Here is a 10,873-nt window from a genome sequence, read left to right on the forward strand (position 1 = left end):
ATCTCTTGCAAAGTTCTATACCTCAACATTTTTATTACACATCACACCATTCCCTATCCCAGTTTTCTACATTGAAAAAGATTAAGTACATAAGCATAATGTACATTTCAAATTAATACAATAACAATATTTGAGTAGTCAACACACCTCAGAGAGAGCAAAACGCCCTAGAGAAAAAAAAAGAATTAAATATTGTTCACTGTAAAATATTATGTCATGAATACTATCTATGGATGTACCAGTATACAAAATGTCCCCTCCCCAGCAAGGTAAAGGAAACTGTACACATTAGATGTGATGTTTTCGGTGGGAAAGTGCTATTTCACATAGTATGACAATGTTATCAATAGTGTTCGAAATAGATGTGATGAGCATGTATGATTTAGGTACAAATGTATCAAATATAATGGGCATATATATTTATGTTGGAAAGTGCTGTTTGAAGAAGTTTGGCCATATATAATAGGAGTGCTGCTGGCGTCTTTTGTGATGGGCATGTACAATTTAGTGATGAAAAGGCTGTTTCAAGTAGTATGGCTATGTTCAGAGTACAGTCTATTTTAGATGTGAAGAGGGTATATGTTTGATTTGGAAAGTGATACTGCAAATAGTACGGCCATATGAAGAGTACAATTCACATCAGATGGTTTCTTTTCAGAAGAAATTACTAGTCTCAGTAGTAAGCCAAATTATGCCAACATTCCGTATTATATGTGATGACTTCGTACTTGCCATTTCAAGTAGTATGGTCATGTTAAGTGTACAGTACAATCAGATGTAATGAGCATGTTTGATTTTGGTAGGAAAGTGCTTTTTCAAGTGGTATGGCTATATTAATAGTAGGGTTTGAATAACATATGATGGATATGTATGATTTTGGTTAGGAATTGCACTTTGAAGTAGTATGGCAATAGTTATAGTACAGTCCGCGTCAAATAAGATGAACATGTATATTTTTAGTAGGAAAATGCTATGATAGGTATTATGGCTATGCTAAAAATACGGTACAAATTTGATGTGGTGAGTGTAAATGTTTTGGGTAGGAAAGCGCTAGTTCAAATAGTACCGATATATTTTGAGCACATACGAAAAAGATGGAATCAACAAGTACACTTTTTGTATGAAAACCCGTTCTTACGTTGCCACTCAAGGTTTAGAGTACATAAGGTATGGTTCGCTATATCAAGAGGACGATACAAATCAGATATAAGAACATGTATAAATATGTATGAATTTAGTAGGAAAGTACTATTTTAGCTACCTGCCCATGTCAGCAGTAGAAGTCAGAGAAAATGTAATGACTATGAATATTTTGGGGTAGGAAAGGGCTATTTCAAGTTCTTTGGCTATATTGAGACAGAAGTCGGCAACTGATGCGAGAATCACATATGTGTTTGGTAGTTAAGTGCTATCTCAAGTGATTTGGCCATATGATGTGTACTGTCCACATCAGATGTGATTTTTTCGGTGGGAAAGTGCTATTTCACATAGTATGACAATGTTATCAATAGGGTTCGAAATAGATATGATGAGCATGTATGATTTAGGTACAAATGTATCAAATATAATGAGCATATATATTTATGTTGGAAAGTGCTGTTTGAAGAAGTTTGGCTATATATATTAGGAGTGCTGCTGGCGTCTTTTGTGATGGGCATGTACAATTTTGTGATGAAAATGCTGTTTCAAGTAGTATGGCTATGTTCAGAGTACAGTCTATTTCAGATGTGAAGAGGGTATATGTTTGATTTGGAAAGTGATACTGCAAGTAGTATGTCCATATGAAGAGTTCAATTCACATCAGATAGTTTCTTTTTAGAAGAAATTACTAGTCTCAGTAGTAAGCCAATTTATGCCATCACTCCGTATTATATGTGATGACTTCATACTTGCCATTTCAAGTAGTATGGTCATGTTAAGTGTACAGTACAATCAGATGTAATGAGCATGTTTGATTTTGGTAGGAAAGTGCTTTTTCAAGTGGTATGGCTACATTAATAGTAGGGTTTGAATAACATATGATGGATATGTATGATTTTGGTTAGGAATTGCACTTTGAAGTAGTATGGCAATAGTTATAGCATAGTCCGCGTCAAATAAGATGAACATGTATATTTTGAGTAGGAAAATGCTATGATAGGTATTATGGCTATGCTAAAAATACGGTACAAATTTGATGTGGTGGGTGTAAATGTTTTGGGTAGGAAAGCGCTAGTTCAAATAGTACCGATATATTTTGAGCACATACGAAAAAGATGGAATCAACAAGTACACTTTTTGTATGAAAACCCGTTCTTACGTTGCCACTCAAGGTTTAGAGTACATAAGGTATGGTTCGCTATATCAAGAGGACGATACAAATCAGATATAAGAACATGTATAAATATGTATGAATTTAGTAGGAAAGTACTATTTTAGCTACCTGCCCATGTCAGCAGTAGAAGTCAGAGAAAATGTAATGACTATGAATATTTTGGGGTAGGAAAGGGCTATTTCAAGTTCTTTGGCTATATTGAGACAGAAGTCGGCAACTGATGCGAGAATCACATATGTGTTTGGTAGTTAAGTGCTATCTCAAGTGATTTGGCCATATGATGTGTACTGTCCACATCAGATGTGATGTTTTCGGTGGGAAAGTGCTATTTCACATAGTATGACAATGTTATCAATAGGGTTCGAAATAGATATGATGAGCATGTATGATTTAGGTACAAATGTATCAAATATAATGAGCATATATATTTATGTTGGAAAGTGCTGTTTGAAGAAGTTTGGCTATATATATTAGGAGTGCTGCTGGCGTCTTTTGTGATGGGCATGTACAATTTTGTGATGAAAATGCTGTTTCAAGTAGTATGGCTATGTTCAGAGTACAGTCTATTTCAGATGTGAAGAGGGTATATGTTTGATTTGGAAAGTGATACTGCAAGTAGTATGTCCATACAAAGAGTTCAATTCACATCAGATAGTTTCTTTTTAGTAGAAACTACTAGTCTCAGTAGTAAGCCAATTTATGCCATCACTCCGTATTATATGTGATGACTTCGTACTTGCCATTTCAAGTAGTATGGTCATGTTAAGTGTACAGTACAATCAGATGTAATGAGCATGTTTGATTTTGGTAGGAAAGTGCTTTTTCAAGTGGTATGGCTACATTAATAGTAGGGTTTGAATAACATATGATGGATATGTATGATTTTGGTTAGGAATTGCACTTTGAAGTAGTATGGCAATAGTTATAGTATAGTCCGCGTCAAATAAGATGAACATGTATATTTTAAGTAGGAAAATGCTATGATAGGTATTATGGCTATGCTAAAAATACGGTACAAATTTGATGTGGTGGGTGTAAATGTTTTGGGCAGGAAAGCGCTAGTTCAAATAGTACCGATATATTTTGAGCACATACGAAAAAGATGGAATCAACAAGTACACTTTTTGTATGAAAACCCGTTCTTACGTTGCCACTCAAGGTTTAGAGTACATTAGGTATGGTTGGCTATATCAAGAGGACGATACAAATCAGATATAAGAACATGTATGAATATGTATTAATTTAGTAGGAAAGTACTATTTTTAGCTACATGTCCATGTCAGCAGTAGAAGTCGGAGAAAATGTAATGACTATGAATATTTTGGGGTAGGAAAGTGCCATTCCTAGTTCTTTGGCTATATTGAGAGAGAAGTCGGCAACTGATGCGAGAATCACATATGTGTTTGGTAGTTAAGTGCTATCTCAAGTGATTTGGCCATATGGTGTGTACTGTCCACATCAGATGTGATGTTTTCGGTGGGAAAGTGCTATTTCACATAGTATGACAATGTTATCAATAAGAGTTTATTTCAAGTGATATGGTCATGTTGAATCAGATCGGATCGAATAAACAGCTTTAAACAGGGTTATAACTTTCTTTTTTGAATTGTTAGGTCGTGTTAAGTGGATGTTCGAATTAGATTTTACGAGCATGAATAATTTGGGTAGGGAAGTACTACTCAAAGTAGTATAGCTATGTATAGAGTATATAATAAACATGTTGAATTGGATTAAATTAATATTTGAAGGAGAATGACTATGCTAAGAATGCGATTAGAATATGATGTGATGATATGGAAAGAAATGAGTTTTCAGTAGTATGTATGTGTTGAGCGATCGGTCATCATCAGATGTGATGTGATATTATGATTTTGGTAAGAAAGAGCTCTGTCAAGTAGTATGGCCATATTTAAAGTACAGCCCACATAAGATGAAATCAGGATGGATGTTTGAGTAGGAACGTGCTATTGTTATGTTAATAATACGGTATGAGCCTTATGTTTTGGGTTGAAAAGTGCTAGTTTACGGTAAAGCTATGATAAGAGAAGAGTTCAAATCAGTTTGATAAACATGAATGATTCTGAGTTAGAAAGCGCTGTTTCAAAGAGTGTTATCATGTCAGGAATATAGTTCACTTTACGTCAGATTTAATAATTATGCATGTTTTGAGTTTAAAAGTGCTATTGAAATATTTAGATTAAAGTTTTAATCTGATGCAATTATCATGTGTACAAAAACTTTATCTCACCAAGGAACGTGCTATTTAAAGTTGTTTGGCCATGTTAAGAGTAGGTTTTGAATCAGATGTAATAAGCAAGGATGCTTTTTGTAGGAAAGTGCTGCTTCAAGTAGTATGATCATGCTAAAAGTACGGTTAAAATCAGGTGATTGTTTGTGTAAACATGCTATATAATAAGGACGTGTAAAAAGTACAATACGCGACAGATGTGATAAGCATGTACATTAGGGGGTAGAAAGTTGCTTTGTCAATTAGTGTCGCTACATCAAGAGTATAGTCTGCATCAAACTTGATGAGCATATATGTTTTGGGTCGGATAGTTTTTGTTTAAGTGAAATTAACATGTTTAAAGTAATATTCGAATAAAATTACATGAGCAGGAATAATTATGCGTATGAAACTGTTATTTTAAACGTAAGGCCATGTTAACAGTACCATATGCAATAATCATGCACATTAAGGGTATGGAATTGCTTTCCAAATAGAGTGACCATTTTAAGAGTAGCGTTTGAATCGGATCTGATGTAGGAAGGTCATATTTAAAGTATCAAATATGGTGAGCATGTATAATTTAGGTAGAAAAGCGACGTTCGTAAGTAGATTGGCCAAATTCAGAGTACATTCAATCAGATGTGATGAGCATTCATTTATTTGGTAGGAAAACGTATTTGCACATAATGTTGCCATATACCGTCATTATCAATTACCATTTATAATTTTGGGTAGGAAGTGCTATTTCACGCGAAATGGCCATGTTTATAGTAGGTTTCCAATAAGATGCGATGAACGAATATTACTTGGGCAGGAAAGTACTATGAACATTTCAGAAGTACTATCTGTAGCAGTTATGATGAAAATGTATGTTTTGGATAGGCAATTTTTTTTTCAAGTAGCATTGAATGTTGCGGATACAAACCGCCTCTGATCAAAAAAGCATGTTTGTTTTCAGTGGTATTATGTTGTTTTTTTTTCATGTGGTATATGTATTTCATTGTAAAGAAAAAGGTTTTCAACATATGTCATAAGAATGCACGTTATTATGGTCATGTTAATTGTACGGTTTACAACAGCTGTGATGTTTTGGGTAAAAAGCGCCTTTCCATGGTAAAAGCACGGTACAAATCGAGTGTGAAGAGCATGTATGATAGGTAAACGGTACTTCATGAAGTATAGCTATCTTAAGATTGATTGATTGATTGATATATTTAATGTTGGAGTCTAACTACTGAGCAGCGACATTTTAGGTATATCCAGGCGATGAACATGAAATGAAGAATGGGACGGGACACAAGGATGATAGAGTCGGCAAAGTTTGATAGCCCCTGGAAATAGGGAGAGGAGGGTAGGGTTGGGCAATTCATCCTCCTGTGGCGGAGCGCAATAGTTCCTACTCCGATAGAATACCATAGAAGGGTTCTTTAACATGCGAGGAACAAGGCATTTTTTCAAACACGTTGCACCACTATGGTTTGTGGCCAGGTTTTCCGTATTATTGCCTGACGACTCCAGCATGTGGCATGCCTAGGGTACACCATTCCATCATTCGGGCACCACTTTAGACTTCATACAATTATGCCTCTTGAACAAAGGTATGTTGCTAACAAAATACTCCAATGTCAGATTATTTAAAAGTAAACATTTAATAGTATAAAGATGCTAACAATGTTCCGCGTTAGTGATCATAACTTGGAACTGGAACATGGTAGATATAAAAATATACACCGTTAAAAGAGAAGTTGACAAATATGCAAAGTTTTAAATGAGTTTTCAATTGCAAAATAAATGAGGGGTTAAGGGCAAATTAAAAAAAAAGTCTTGTCAGATAAATTCCCAGATTTTCGCCAACTTGACTCTTTTGATAAACCTATTCTTATTCTAAATTAAGATATGGGTGAATTACCCATTGTTGTAGATTTAATGAAGCAGTCTTTAGAAGTGTGAAAATGAGGTCCACATTGGTTAAGTGCATACGTATTTAATCATTTTTTATTTCATTTCTATGTTTCAATAGCTTAATATGATATAGTGTTTCTTTTTATATTGTATTTGTTTCTTTACTTATCCCATAAGGGGTCAATCAAAATATTATAAATATTAACTAAATCAATAAAATGATGACTAAAACATACATTTTATTCAGTTATATGAAACGCTCTTTTGTAGAAATTCTTTTGAATTCTGAACAAGTTTAATCTAATATTGGTCTGAATTGAAACTTGTAACATTAATATCACAGTGCAAGGCAAAATAAACTTCACTCCCCATAGTGCTTATTACCAGATACCCTCTTTTGTAACGTACTAGGTGTTTTACTAGTTTACAATTTGACCTTGATATGAATGATGAGTGATTTCATATCATTGCAAGCCTCGTTATTTTTATTTTTGGAAGAAAATGGCTGTCAATCAACATTTAAGCTTTGCATTTCAGTTCAACAATGAACGTATGTGTTTGATTTACTACAACCCTAAATAATAGTTGACTGGTGTGTCGTAATTCATAGTTGTAGGTAGAATTTTACTATCTCGTTACTACCAATACATTTGAGTTCAAAATTTGTCATTCATTCAATTGCTTGCTTTACTTGAGACTGTTAATCAAAACTTCTTATCTATTGCTTAGACATGAAAATCAGTTCAATATTTGGTCTAGTACACAAGTTACAGAAAAAATCATTTCGTAAAAAGGTTAACTGTTATTGACTCTTGAAACGCACACGAGGGCCGATTGCAGTGTAAGTTTTATAATTCAACAAGGACATCATAATTTGCAAGTATACTTGCAATCTTGGTCGGCCGAAGATTTAAACAAAACAGGCATAACGACATGTATATGCAAATGGTGTTTCAAAATGTGAAAACAAATACTATGTGTGTTAACAACAAGCGGGTTACGCAGGGTCTTGTACAAAACTTTGTATTGTACACTCAAGAAAACTACAATTTAATATTCATTGCAGGATGTTGCTACGATCAAATTTAAAATAAAAGGCAGGATTGAAATTATCAGACAATAAAAAGTCATAACAGTCATAAAATAAAGAAAGGCAGGACTGATTATTGTTAATATATATTTTTGCCTATATTTAAAAATTTATTCATTTAAGAGTCAACTTAACATGTAAGGTTGACTGTACGATTCATGAAAAATGGTATAATTTCCGTGTGCGAAATGTAATTTAGTAATCTGGTGAGAAGTATACGAAATATCGCATATTGTTCAAAAGTTTTACAATATTGTTTGATGTCAATGATTTGAACCGTTTCGTCTAACAACCACTTTCACATTGAAACAAAACATTTATTTTTATAGTTAAAGTAAAATCAAAATCAAGGCAGATATGATATATTGAAAATGTAAATATAAACAAGCTTAATATCACCTCTGTTTTGTCCCTGATGTTGGGTTAATAAAAAGTAACACGGATGGTTCGATTGATCGTAGCACAGTTCGTATGCTTGTACTACCTTATACAAAGATACATGTATTAAGATCCTTCAAAACATCATTAATAATTCTCTTAATGTTAGTGGTGCGTTTTGTTATATTAAATTGCATGATTTTATACTAAAACAAGCCGTCTGATATCTCACAAGCTGTCTTTGTCAATGGCACTTGTACATAGCTTTTTAGCAGATCGAATGCACTGACAAAATGTGCAATACCAATACTATCAGTGTGGTCGTCTTTTATAGGGAACGGATATGAGTTAAACTTTGAAAGAAAGTTAACCTCACAAAACACCCTAAAAATGCAAACGGTCTTTTAGGTTTAGGGAGCTTCATTCACTGGTACTTGGCCCAATAATGTATTTTTATAGCATATATTAAATCTCTATTCTCACGACTTCCAGCTATAAAGAACAGCCAGTATAATGTTGCTGTTTTATAAAAACAACATCAACATTAAGACAAGCAGCTATCTTAACAAAATCTGGCACACATGCATGTTTAAAAATTTCAAAGGTGGGTCTCATTCAAAATTGTAACACTTATAGTGCAGATGAGCTTTGCTATGTGCAAAAAAATAATTTCAAGTATCTAATCCAAATATGGTCTGTTGGGGAGCGTTCAGTCATCTGTCATCAGTAATTACATTAAGGTTGTATTTACAGAGACCAGTTATTCATTCCTTAAATTATAGTGTAGACATGTTGTGATTAGAATGACAAGTGAAATGTCATCAAATACTTCAGCAAGTTTGTTTTTATGTGATGTTTTTTACAGGCAGGGTGTTAAATGTTAAATTCTAACCCATTGATTTCTGATTATATCAATGGAATACCACATAGTTAGTTTTTTAGTAAATGTCAAAAAGTTCAGTCAACAAGCGAAAAATTACGATTTCAATCATTTAAATAAAACGTTACAAATTCCATGATTAAAAATTTCATTGAAAATGTTAATATCCATCGAGTCCAATGTACTATTCAACACTTAATTCAAGGTACAAATGTATGTATATAAGTCTAGTATTTAAAGAATTAAAGCACTTTTATAAAATAGCACCCCCCCCCCAAAAAAAAAAAAAAAAAAAAAAAACACTGATGAGTCGATTAAATTAATTTGAGTGTAAGAAATCCAGCATTTAAGTACAAAGTCAAAAATGTTCTAAAAATACTACGAAAGTTCTGGACCAATTTACATCATTGTAATGCATCATTAAAGAGTCGCGAAAAACAGTACTTGTTTGGTTATAAAGTCTAGAAAAAATCATTTATTAAAATAATATATTTACAATATTACTATTTTTGTATTTAGCAATAATAATCAAACAAGTATAATAGTAGCTAAAACATATTCACCTTGAATGTAATAAACATATATAACATTCTAACACCCCCTAAATACAAATCAAAATGCTATAAAGCTTATAATATTGTAAAACATTCTTTTTCAATATTAATTTCTACCTAAAATATGGAATTGGTTGGTTTAGAAGATCTGGCCTCTCCTTGCACAGGACAGCTCCAACATAAACGTCGCTTGCGTCAACAAAAAGTATGAAAACATTTTCTTAATCTGGAGATATTAAGACCGGAAAACTAGTCAACAGTGATTTTATATTTTCAACAGTTATCTGGCATTTGCCATTCGACCGAAAGATGGGATTCTCACTAAAACTAAGAAGTTGTGTTAAATGTTCAACGGCAGTAGCAAAATTAGAAAACAAATTTCTATAGAAATCAAACATGACCATATACCTCATTATTTGCGTTGGAGTAACGAACTGAACAATTGCTTCAACTTTAGCAATAAGGGTTAGACATGTTCTTGACATCTGCACCATGAAAACTGATTTATTCAACGGGTCATAGTTTTCCTTCCCTCGTTTGTCCCGGACTTGGCTTTTTATGAGCAAGTAGGCAGGTGTTTCTAGAAAAGCAGAGGACGCTTACCCTACCGGTGCACCTGGTCCATGCTCCCAGTTTTTAGTGGAGTCCGAGTTGCTCATTTGCTTTTGTTACTTTACTTTGTATGTATGATTTTAGTTACTTTATGTTCTTTGTTGTGTATGTCTGTTTTCCATGTCGGGTCTTTGTCCCTGCATTACATTATTTTGATTACCGCTATAACCTTGGTTCCCTTGATTAATCCTTGACCTATAGTATGCATTAAGTAGTCAACTGTTGATTTTCAAACTTCGAGATTAACAGTGAGATTAGCAGTTGATAACTTATCAGAAGTTCCCTCTAAATATTTGATGGGATCAGACCACCTATAACCACACATAATTAATCATCAACATACATGGTAAACAAACTTACACACTGTGCATCAAACAGTCACATGTGACGTGCTATTAGTTTCTAATATTTCCAACAGTCCAATGACCATAAAAGGGACGACAAAAGATTTTCTCAAACTAGTCAAAAAGGAAAGATAATAGTTGACCGACGAAGAACATAACATAGTTTTATCAGATGCTCTTGTTTCCGTTAAAAAGGTGATTTATTGTCATTAAACAGTCCTAGTTTATACATCGCATCTTCCCATAAGAACCTGAGATAAAGAATACTACCGACACTGTTGATTCGGCCTTATATCTTGACTTACACGTACAAATCGATGGTAAAGGAAACTGTTGACAAAGAATACGACAAACGCGATGACTTTTCTTTCCGTATTGTCAACTTTCTTTTCAATTTCAAACTTTCTTTGCAACATTTCTTCAGTATTTGCGTATAAAGTTCACAAATCACAAATCATAAGTCAGAGCTTGCCGTTCCTACACAGACTTTTTGTATCACTCTATAATTCTTACAGTTAGACTTTTGGAACATGGTTACTGATGCTTCCAGATTGAAATCATCACAACAA

At 33.5% G+C, this 10,873-nt stretch overlaps 1 protein-coding gene across 1 annotated transcript in view; it reads right to left on the reverse strand.

The window, feature by feature from the left end:
* LOC148604034 (uncharacterized) overlaps positions 1 to 10,873 on the reverse strand; it is a 128,027-nt gene that overhangs the window by 89,665 nt on the left and 27,489 nt on the right. The gene's annotated exons all lie outside the window — the stretch shown is intronic.

The sequence above is a fragment of the Perna viridis genome, chromosome 10 (genome assembly GCF_037379345.1).
Source record: "Perna viridis isolate PV_CMFRI_1.1 ecotype Kerala chromosome 10, ASM3737934v1, whole genome shotgun sequence".
NCBI classification, from domain to species: domain Eukaryota; kingdom Metazoa; phylum Mollusca; class Bivalvia; order Mytilida; family Mytilidae; genus Perna; species Perna viridis.